The sequence below is a fragment of the Bubalus kerabau genome, unplaced genomic scaffold, assembly GCF_029407905.1.
Source record: "Bubalus kerabau isolate K-KA32 ecotype Philippines breed swamp buffalo unplaced genomic scaffold, PCC_UOA_SB_1v2 scaffold_103, whole genome shotgun sequence".
NCBI classification, from domain to species: domain Eukaryota; kingdom Metazoa; phylum Chordata; class Mammalia; order Artiodactyla; family Bovidae; genus Bubalus; species Bubalus kerabau.
Genome location: NW_026577957.1, coordinates 157,501 through 168,907, shown reverse-complemented (window position 1 = coordinate 168,907; position 11,407 = coordinate 157,501). Strand labels below are relative to the sequence as shown.

Genomic DNA, 11,407 nt, shown 5'->3' with positions numbered 1-11,407 from the left:
TCGTTCCCCGGATCTCCGGAGAAGGCAATGGCAACCCACTCCAGTCCCCTCGCCCGGAAACTCCCGTGGGCGGAGGAGCCCGGTAGGCCGCAGTCCATGGGGTCGGGAAGAGTCGAACACGACTGAGCGACTTCCCTTTCGCTCTTCCCTTCCAGGCATTGGAGAAGGCCGTGGCAACCCACTCCAGCGTTCTCGCCTGGAGAACCCCAGGGACAGGGGGGAGCCTGGCGGGCTGCCGTCTACGGGGTCGCACAGAGTCGGACGCGACGGAAGCGACTTAGCGGCAGCCGCAGCAGCAGCGACCGGATCACCTCAGAAGGACTTAGAAACGAGTCGTGGTTGAGAAATGATGGATCCTGCCAACAATCTCACTTCGGGGTATACATCGAAGGACACGAACACCTGAATCTCACCTAGAGAGAGGTCTGCACTCCCAGGTCCATCGCAGCATCATTCACAAGAGCCAAGATGGGGAACCCGCCGAAGTGTCCATCTAGGGAAGACTAGATCCAGAAGATCCACGATCCAGATGGAGATCCATGGATAGGTAGATCTAGGTGTCCCAGGTAGCCCCAGGAATGAACACGTTCTTACGTCGTGATAGCATGGATGTGACTTAGGGAGGGATGCCCAATGAATAAGTCAGGTAGAGAAAGAAACAGAGCGTCTCCTGTCACTTCCATGCCATGCAAGGCCATCTAAAGCAATGAAAACGATCATCACAGAGCGGCTGGGGGAGGGAGACATGGGAAGATGTCGATCGATGTAAGGGCGGGGGCGGCGGGAACTTCACGGATAAGGTACATATATACTGTCTACGTCACAAAGAGCACGGTGATTCTAAAGAACAGCCTTATCGGTATCGCCGTCTCATATGCGGAGAAGGCAACGTCACCCCACTCCAGTCCTCTTGCCCGGAAAATCCCGTGGACGGAGGAGCCCGGTGGGCCGCAGTCCACGGGGTCGCACAGAGTCGGACACGACCGAGCGACTGGCCTTCCCCTTTTCCCTTTCACGCCTCGGAGAAGGAAATGGGAACCCACCGCAGTGTTCCTGCCTGGAGAACCCCAGGGACGGGGGTGCCCGGCGGGCTACCGTCTACGGGGTCGCACAGATTCGGACACGATGGAAGCGACTGAGCAGTGGCGGCGGCGGCGGCGGCAGCAGCAGCAGCAGCAGCAGCAGCAGCAGCATTATCGTATTCGAAAGTTGCCATGACCGTGGACATGACCCATTCACTTCCCATACAACGGAAGAAGGACATGGCAACCCACTCCGGTATTCTTGCCTGGAAAATTCCATGGATGGAGGAGCCTGGTAGGCTACAGTCCGTGGGGCCGCAAAGAGTCTGAGCGACTTCACTTTCTTTCGCATACAGTCATGAGATGTATGGGTTGTGATCCAGCTATGAGCTACCGCTTGGGTGGTCATGAATGATTCTTTTGCAACAGACAGGTGCATCAAGTCACCATTCTGTACCCGTTAGAACGAAGGATGTTGTACGTCCTTCACGAAGAACATTCTATTTCAATACACCGGGACATGAAACACATAACATCACCTAGTTTTAGTATCTTTCAATGAAGAGTCTGTATTGGCTGCGCCAAAAGAAAAGAAAAGAAAAGAAAGCTTTATTTGGGGTGGGGGTGGGGGGGGGGGTGACTTAGAGATTGCCATGCAGGGACACAGATTTCCATAAAACCCAGGGCATGTTCCCCAGGAAAGAGTCAGGGGCCTAGAAAGCTGAGCCTCGTGAGGTTGTCAAGCCAGCTGAGAGCACTTAGGATTTGCTGTCATGCAAAGAAGGACAGGTTTCTTCTTCCAGGGTAGAGGGTCGCAAGGTATTTAGGGAAAGGGGAGGGTAGGAGAGGTCTCTTGCATTTCGGGAACGCTGTTTCCTTCGAGGATGTGGAGGCCTCTGGGACCCAGGAAGTGCTCCAAGGGTACATTCCGTCCAGACGGAGACACACGGACCTCTTCCTCCATGGCCTCCCCTCTCTATTTGGGGGAGCTCTCTCGGCCATGCTGAGTCCACTTGGATGTGTCTTTCCCATGTCATACCCTCTGGCATTCAAAGATCTCCTTCCATCGTTTTATAAAGAGACCCGGCGTATGTATCTTTTTAGAGACGATGAGCGTCAGACGCGATCACTCTCCGTGGCGTGGTTTCGGGCACGACACCCCATACATTCCACGTCTCTCCTGGCCATCGAGAAAGGCTGCGTACGGCACAGGATGCCACGGGACCGGGGAGGTCCTCGGGTTCCGCCCGCCCTCGACTTGGCTGCGGTCTCCGGTTTGGTTCTGTTCCGCGTGTGCTTTCTGACCCACGTGATCGCTCCGGATAGGGCACCCCATCCAAGCTCACACCCATCGAGTCTGTGTGACTCCTAGTCACGCATCAGGTGGGGATATCGACGCCCTCCACGTGGATCCATAACCATCGCCGTCCTGTGTTCAGGAGGATCCTTTCGTGGGTCCCGGGGGCGCTACGTGCTGTCCGTAGGAACTATGGAAGGAGGCTCGTGACATGGTGCAGGAGACAGGGATCAAGGCCATCCCCATGGAAAAGAAACGCCAAAAAGCAACATGGCTGTCTGGGAAGGCCTTCCACATAGCCGTGAGACGCAGAGAAGCGAAAAGCAAAGGAGAAAAGAAAAGATATAACCATCTGAATGCAGAGTCCCAAAGACTCGCAAGAAGAGAGACGAAAGCCTTCTTCAGCGATCCGTGCCCAGACAGAGAGGACAACAACAGAACGGGAAAGACTAGGGAATCTCTTCCAGAACGTCAGCGATACCAAAGGAACGTGTCATGCCAAGATGGGCTCGATCAAGGACAGACATGGTATGGACCTAACAGAAGCAGAAGATGTGGAGAAGAGACGGCAAGAATACACAGAAGCACCGTACAAAAAAGATCTTCACGACCCAGATCATCACGATGGTGTGATCACGGACCTAGAGCCAGACCTCCTGGAATGTGAACTCAAGTGGGCCTTCGAAAGCATCACTACGAACAAAGCTAGAGGAGGCGATGGAATTCCAGGGGAGCTCGTCCAAATCCTGAAAGATGATGCTGTGACAGTGCTGCACTCACTATGCCAGCACATTTGGAAACCTCCGCCGTGGCCACAGGACTGGAAGAGGTCCGTGTTCATTCCAATCCCAAAGAGAGGCCACGCCAAAGCATGCTCAACCGACCGCACACTCGCACGCCTCTCACACGCTAGTAGAGTCGTGCTCAAAATTCCCCAAGCCAGGCTTCCGCAATATGTGAACCGTGAGCTTCCTGATGCTCAAGCTGGTTTGAGAAAAGGCAGAGGAACCAGAGAGCAAATGGCCAACGTCCGCTGGGTCATGGGAAAAGCAAGAGAGTTCCAGAAAAGCGTCTATTGCTGCTTCGTGGACTATGCCCAAGCCTTTGCCTGCGTGGATCACGGTAAACTGTGGACAATTCTGAGAGAGATGGGCATACCAGACCCCCTGACCTGCCTCTCGAGGTTAGAACTGGACACGGAGCCACAGACGCGTTCCAAATAGGAAAAGGAGTTCGTCACGGCTGTATCTCGCCACCCTGTGTATTTACCTTATACGCAGAGTCCATCATGAGAAACGCTGGGCCGGGAGACACCCAAGCTGGAATCAAGATTGCCGGGAGAAATATCAATCCCCTCAGAGAGGCAGAGGACACCACCCTTAGGGCAGAAAGTGAAGAGGAACTCAAGAGCCTCTTGAGGACAGTGAAAGAGGAGCGTGAACACGTTGGCTTGAAGCTCAACATTCAGAAAACGAAGATCGGGGCATCCGGTCCCATCCCTTCACGGGAAACAGACGGGGAAACAGTGGACACGGCGTCAGGCTTTATGGGTCTGGGCTCCAAAATCACTGCAGACGGTGACTGCGGCCACGACCTTAAAAGACGCTTCCTCCTTGGAAGGAAAGTCATGCCCAACCTAGATAGCCTATTCAGAAGCAGAGACATGACTTTGCCAACAAAGGTCCGTCCAGTCAAGGCTATGGTTTTTCCTGTGGTCAGGTACGGATGTGAGAGTTGGACTGTGAGGAAGGCTGAGCGCCGAAGAATGGATGCTTTTGAACCGTGGTGTTGGAGAAGACTCTTGAGAGTCCCTTGGACTGCCAGGAGAGCCAACCAGTCCATTCTGAAGGAGATCAACCCAGGGATTTCTTTGGAAGGCATGACGCTAAAGCGGAAACTCCAGTCCTTTGGCCACCTCATGCGAAGAGTCGACTCGTTGGAAAAGACTCTGATGCTGGGAGGGATTGGGGGCAAGAGGAGAAGGGGACGACAGAGGAGGAGATGGCTGGATGGCATCACGAACTCGATGGACGTGAGTCTCAGTGAACTCCGGGAGTTGGTGATGGACAGGGAGGCCTGGCGTGCTGCGCCTCACGGGGTCGCAAAGAGTCGGACACGACTGAGCGACTGATCTGCTCTGATCCGATCTGATGTGCGGTCCGTGATCTCACGTGCCTTTCGGGCATGGGTGATGGAGACGGACCCCAAGCGGCAGGGCGGCCATCTGGCATCTCGGCCTAGAGCGGTTTCCCAAGTGACATCTCAGAACCGGGGCTGAGACAGCCATCCCTCCCCGGGCCCCCCTCGGTGGCCGGGGTGGGGGTGGGGGTGGGGGAGTGTGAGGTTAGGGAGACGGGAGTGGGGGACTGGGCTAGGGGTCGGGGGCGCGTGAGGCGAGGGGACCGTCCCGGTCCCCCTGAGAAGTGAAGGCAGGTTCCGTCCGTCCCCCTGAGAACTCCCTGCCTTCAGGCGTGTGAGAGGAGCAGGTTTCTCTCCAATCCACGGCCACGCATCATTTTCCGCCCCGTTCAAACACACAGACAAACACGTGTGTGTTTCTCTCGGCTTGTTTTCTGGCCGAGGCCAAAGACCTCTTCAAGCGTGTCCAAAGGATCTGACAGGATGGGAGGGTGCAGGTCAATCCATGTGTCAAGAGATCCAGAGAACCTGTCACAACTGTGACTCGGGCCTTTTTCAGAAACGGGCCCATCTGGAGGATTCCCTGGACAGGAGTCACCCCAGAAGTTTCCTTGAAGGGATCGAGTTGCAGGAGTCGGGGACGTGGCCCCGCCGCCGCCGCCGCCTCCAAAGGGCCTCCTCAGCCCGGCAGGCCGGCAGGCCCTGCAGGCAGGGGCTATTGTCTGTGGGCCCCACCCCCACCTTCCCCCACCCTCCCCCTGCAGGGCCTCGTCGGATAGCTTCATTCAAATGCAGAAAGCTTTCCAGTCAAGTCAGAGCCTCTGACTTCGCCTCGAGCTTCTCTCTATTGAATGGTGATCCGCCCCACCCAGCCATTCCACGTCTCCACCTTGAGACGGCCCCTTCGGCCCCGCGCGGAGGAAGGGGGCTGGGGGATGGGGAGGGAGGCCGAGGGACAGACTCGCCTACGTGTCAGGCCAAAGGAGTCTCCTCCTTTGTGTAACCCAGGAAACCCGGGTCATGCATGTGAGGATCACGGACGGACGTGCGTCGAAGCAGCCACCGTCCCTTGACATCTTCCCTTCCGCGGGAGGAGGTTTTCCTTCCTGCCTGCCTTCAGAGAGACAGAAAAGGAGGGAGGGGCAGAGCGTCCCTCTGGCGCTGGCCGGCTCTTAAGTCACTTGACTCCAAAACACTCCACAGGGCACGGAGGTTCACGTGCAGTGGGGTGGGGTGGGGTGGGGTGGGGTGGGGACGGCGGCCTACTCCGGGCCCCACCAGTTTTCCCTCCTCTTGACCCTTGCCCGGAACCCATGAAAAGCTGAGCTGGTGACTGTGTGTGAGTGCATGCATGTACGTGTGTACGTGAGAGACGGCGCGTGTGCGTGTGCGTGTGCATGGACGTGAGAGAAAAAGAAAGGAAAGAAAAAAAAAAAAAAAAAAGGAAAGAAAGGGAAAGGAAAAAAAAAAAAAAAATCCAGAAGGCAGGAAGGAGGGAAGGGCGAAATAGGTTAGTTCGTAGGGGCCTCCGTGTCACAGCAAGAGTTTCTGAGCACAGATCCTCCATTCAGGGAAACAGTGATCGTATCTCCTCTCAGGAGGCCGTGATGTCGATGGACGGGTGCGGGAAAGCAGGCCTGGGGTGCAAGCCATCAGGTATTCCGCCGCCCCCCCCCCCCCCCCGAGGCACTTGTAAGGAAACCAAGGAAACACACAGGTTCATCCCTGGAGCGGATTCGAGAAACCAGTCGGCAGAGGGAGAGGCAGTCTAGGAGGTTGATTTCTAGACGTCGGGGTCGGGCCCTGGAGCGGGTTGCCATGTCCTTCTCCAGGAGGCCTTCCTGGCCCGGGGATGGAACCCGGGTCTCCTGCATCGCAGGCAGACTCTTGACCGTGTGAGCCACCAGGGAGGCTCCGTCAGAAACGTTCACCAAGTCCTCTAGCTTCCATCCGCAGGGCTTCAGGCACAGGGCCTTTTGAGTTCTCCGTCAGAAGGACAAGAGAACATGGGACGTGGTGGTGCCCCCCCCCCCCCCCCCCCGAGAGAGGGTTGTTGTCCCCAGATAGCGGAGGCAGCTCGGAACACTTCAGGCTCCAGTCCCCGTCTCGGGTGAAGAACCACACGCAAAGGAACACACACACACACACACACACACACACACACACACGTATAGGACACGACTCTCCTATCCAGAAGTGTGTACCCCCGTTTCACGGAAATATCCTCTGGGCCCCTAAGGAACGTGTGGCAATCACTCTCGCCAAGGAGATAAGAATCCTCCACGGAGAGTTTCTGAAGTCTGGAAGGACCGGGTCGAGAGAAAAAGAGAAACGATTCCCTTCTGTTGACAGGGGTGCTGTATGAAGTGACCAAGGGGATGTCCATCTTTCCAAATTCCCATTTTAAACCTCGTGTCCTTTTCGGTCCTTTGTTTTCTCTTTGTATCTGGAAAACAACAGATGGGACGGTAGGTCCTTTCATGATTTTCTTTCTTTCTTTTTCCTGCCTGCGTGCCTGTCCGCCCGCCCGTCCCTCCGTCTGTCTTTTCTCTGTCTCTCTCGCTTTCCACTCAGGTTAGGGAATTAAAAAAAAAAAAAAAAAGAGGAATCTGTAGGAATCTGTATTTCTGCAGGTCAGGAAGCAACAGTTAGAACTAGACATGGAACCCAACAGGCTGGTTCCAAATAAGGGAAAGGAGTCCATCAAGGCTGTCCATCGTCACCCTGCTTATTGAACGTACACGCTGAGTACACATCATGAGAAGCGCTGGGCTGGATGAAGCACAAGCTGGAATCCAGATGGCCGGGAGACATATCAATCCCCTCAGATATGCACACGACAGCACCCTCACGGCAGAAATGAAGTCTAGGGTGGGTTTCCAAAGCCGTGTTCGTTTCAGGTGTTCAGAGTCTTTTCCCTTAGAGGTTCATGCAACGTCATACGTCTATTTTCCCGTGCTGGCATAGTATAGAGTAGGTGCTTGTGGATTCTTTGGATGTACAGTTTATGTGTCCATGTTCAACCAGCCCTCCTAAGTGGACCGTCCTGCCCTTCCTCCCCCGCCCCCACCCCCCATCGCCCCATCCTCTTTTCCTCAAGACGTCAGGCATCCACTTCAGCATCCTGTTCCTCCGTTCATCCAACCCCATGGAAGAAGTCATTTCTCCAGTTTCTCCGTCGGTTCTCTACACCTCGCCTGATGGTGGCAGGTGACTGGAAGACTGAGAGTTCTGAAGACTTTTGCAAGAGCTTTGGGTGAAGGCTCCTCGGATGTGCTCGGTGAAGTGGGTGGTGTGTCCATCAGTAGAGACCGTGGAAGGTATGCCCCACGTGGCACAAACACCGTTGCTTTGAGTTGTGGTCGGTTTGCCTGTCTGCACCGAGAGACGGAAGGGAGGCTTCCACCTTCCACAGAGAAAGCTATCCCTAGCGTACCAAGGATGTTTGACAACCCCCCGCCCCCACCCCCCGCCACCCCAGGTTACAGGCGCGAGAGGTCAGACTGTAGCAATCATCATGTCCAGGGTGTATTCACAACAGGCAGACTCATCTTAAAGGCACCCTGTCCTGTGAAGGTGGAGGGAGGGGAGCGAGAAGCAGAGGGACGATGACAGAGGAAGGAAGGAAGGAGAAAGAGAGGGGACAGGAACACACGCAGTGGGGCGAGGTGGGGGAGGGGGAGGCGGTGTGTGGCGTGTCTGTGACATGCCCAGGTGGTGTTGCGTGGGTGGAGTGTGCAGCCCAGTGTGTGGGTGGGTGGTTGGGTGGGGGGGGGGGGGGCGGGCAGGTGTGTGGTGTGGGTGTGCTGTGTATAGGTGCCACCGGGGGCCGTGTGGGCGGCACGGGTGTGCGCGTGTGGCGTGCGCCTGTGGGTGCGGGAGGGGGGGCGGGGGAAGAGAGAGAGGCCGAGAGACACAGGCAGGCGAAGGACAACACAGTGTGTGTGTGTGTGTGTGTGTGGGGGGGGGGGGGGGTTGTGTGGTGTGGGGGGCGGGGCGAGATGTGAGTGTGTGTGTGGGCATGCATATGTGGTGTGTGGGGAGAGACAGAGGCCGAGAGACCCAGCCAGGCAAAGGACAACAGTGTGTGTGTGTGGGGGGGGGGGGGGTGGGGGGGGGCGGGGCGGGGCGGGATGTGAGTGTGTGTGTGTGGGCAGAGACAGAGGCAGAGCGTCACACGTCACAGCCAGGCAAAGGACAACGCTGTGTGTGTGTTGGGGGGGGGGGGAGGGGCGGGGGGGGGAGGGGCGGGGCGGGACGGGATGTGAGTGTGTGTGTGGGGGGGCTTGCATGTGTGGTGTGTGGGCATAGACAGAGGCAGAGCGTCACAGCCAGGCAAAGGAGAACGCTGTGTGTGTGTGTGTGTGTGTGTGTCTCTGTGTGTGTGTCTGTGTGTGTCTCTGTGTGTGTGTCTGTGTGTGTGTGTTGGGGGGGAGGGTGTGTGTGTGTGTGTGTGTTGTGTGGCCGCTGTGAAGGGCCGGGCGCGCCTGTGTGTGTGGGGGGGGGGGGGGGCGGGGCGGGGCGGGACGTGAGTGTGTGTGGGTGGGCTTGCATGTGTGGCGTGTGGGCAGAGACAGAGGCAGAGGGTCACAGCCAGGCAAAGGACAACGCAGTGTGTGTGTGTCGGGGGTGTGTGTGTGTTTGTGGGGGCGAGGCGGTGTGTGGTGTTCTCTGTGGCATGTGGGGCCGTGTGAGAGTGTGTTGCGGGGGGGGGGGGGGGAAGGGTGGGTAGGTGTGTGGTGTGTATTGGTGCCACGAGGGGGCGTGTGCGCCACATGGGTGTGTGCGTGGCGGCAGAGACAGAGGCCGGGAGACCCAGCCAGGCAAAGGACAACGCAGTGTGTGTGTCGGGGCTGTGTGTGTGTGTGTGTGGACGGCCGTGTGTGTGTGCGTGGGGGGGGGGGGTATGCTTGTGGTGTGTGGGCAGAGACACAGGCATCGTGTCACAGCCAGGCAAAGGACAACACTGTGTGTGTTTGCGCGTGTGTGTGTATGTGTGCGTGCGCACGCGTATGTGCGTGTGGTGTGGGCCGGGTGTCTGTGTGTTGGTGGGGGGGTGGGGGGGGGGGCGCGAGGCAGTGTGTGGCGTGTCTGTGACATGCCCAGGTGGTGTTGCGTGGGTGGCGTGTGCAGCCCTGTGTGTGGGTGGGTGGGTGGGGGTGGGGGGGCGGGCAGGTGTGTGGTGTGGGTGTGTTGTGTATAGGTGCCACCGGGGGCCGGGTGGGCGGCACGGGTGTGCGCGTGTGGCGTGCGCCTGCGGGTGCTGGGGGGGGGCGGGGGAAGAGACAGAGGCCGAGAGACACAGGCAGGCGAAGGACAACACAGTGTGTGTGTGTGTGTGTGTGGGGAGGGGGGGTGGGCGGTGTGGTGTGGGGGGGCGGGGCGGGGCGGGATGTGAGTGTGTGTGTGTGGGCATAGACAGAGGCAGAGCGTCACAGCCAGGCAAAGGAGAACGCTGTGTGTGTGTGTGTGTGTGTGTCTCTGTGTGTGTGTCTCTGTGTGTGTCTGTTGGGGGGGAGGGGGTGTGTGTGTGTGTGTGTTGTGTGGCCGCTGTGCAGGGCCGTGCGCGCGTGTGTGTGTGGGGGGGCGGTGTGGTGTGGGGGGGCGGGGCGGGGCGGGACGTGAGTGTGTGTGGGTGGGCTTGCATGTGTGGCGTGTGGGCAGAGACAGAGGCAGAGCGTCACAGCCAGGCAAAGGACAACGCAGTGTGTGTGTGTCGGGGGTGTGTGTGTGTTTGTGGGGGCGAGGCGGTGTGTGGTGTTCTCTGTGGCATGTGGGGCCGTGTGAGAGTGTGTTGCGGGGGGGGGGGGAAGGGTGGGTAGGTGTGTGGTGTATTGGTGCCACGAGGGGGCGTGTGCGCCACATGGGTGTGTGCGTGGCGGCAGAGACAGAGGCCGGGAGACCCAGCCAGGCAAAGGACAACGCAGTGTGTGTGTGTCCGGGGGTGTGTGTGTGTGTGTGTGTGTGTGTGTGTGTGTGTGTGGAGGGCCGTGTGTGTGTGTGGGGGGGGGGGTATGCATGTGGTGTGTGGGCAGAGACACAGGCATCGTATCACACAGCCAGGCAAAGGACAGCACTGTGTGTGCGCCCGCGCGTGTGTGCGTGGCGTGGGCCGGGTGTCTGTGTGTTGGGGGGGGGGGGGCGTGAGGCGGTGTGTGGCGTGTCTGTGACATGCCCAGGTGGTGTTGCGTGGTTGGAGTGTGCAGCCCTGGCGTGCGCCTGTGGGTGCGGGAGGGGGGGCGGGGGAAGAGACAGAGGCCGAGAGACACAGGCAGGCCAAGGACAACACAGTGTGTGTGTGTATGTGGGGGTGGGGGGTGGGGGGTGGTGTGGGGGTCGGGGCGGGGCGGGATGCGAGTGTGTGTGTGTGGGCTTGCATGTGTGGCGTGTGGGCAGAGACAGAGGCAGAGCGTCACAGCCAGGCAAAGGACAACGCTCTGTGTGTGTGCATGTGCGTGCGTGCACACGTTGTAGGGGTGTGCGTGTGGGGGCTGGGTGTTCATGGGCTGTTTGTGGGGGGGGGGGGATAGGGTGAGGATGCGTGTGTGCACGCCGTGTGGGGCCGGGGGTGTGTGTGTGCGCGTGCCGGGTGTGTGCCTGGGGATGGTGCAGGCAGAGAGAGACGCAGCCAGGCGCAAAGGACGACGCAGTGTGTGTGTGTGTGTGTGTGTGTGTGTGTGGTATGCACACGGGGCGTGTGGTGTGCGGGCGGGCAGAGACAGAGAGACGCAGCCAGGCAAAGGATAACGTGCATGGATGGATATCCCCCATCATTTTGCTTGTGTTTTCTGACGGCATTCATCACCTCCCCGACCAAGACCACTCCCGTGACATGTGACTCTGCCACCAGCAGCCCGCACTTGGTCTTTGGGCAGGCAGACGCGGGCGTGTGGCGAGTTGGCGGCGAGGGGCGAGGGGCGAGGGGCGAGGGGCGAGGGGCGAGGGGCGA

At 58.5% G+C, this 11,407-nt stretch overlaps 1 long non-coding RNA gene across 3 annotated transcripts in view; it reads left to right on the top strand.

Moving 5' to 3' along the window:
* Positions 1–4,286: 4,286 nt before the first annotated feature.
* Positions 4,287–11,407, top strand: part of LOC129641182 (uncharacterized) — an 8,122-nt gene continuing 1,001 nt past the window's right edge. Inside the window, exon 1 of one of the 3 annotated variants that reach the window (XR_008709250.1) lies at positions 4,287–4,351. This is a non-coding gene — a long non-coding RNA (uncharacterized LOC129641182). Of the gene's footprint in view, positions 4,352–6,522; positions 7,779–11,403 lie in introns of those variants that run through there. The other 2 variants (XR_008709251.1, XR_008709249.1) reach the window with 2 other exon arrangements.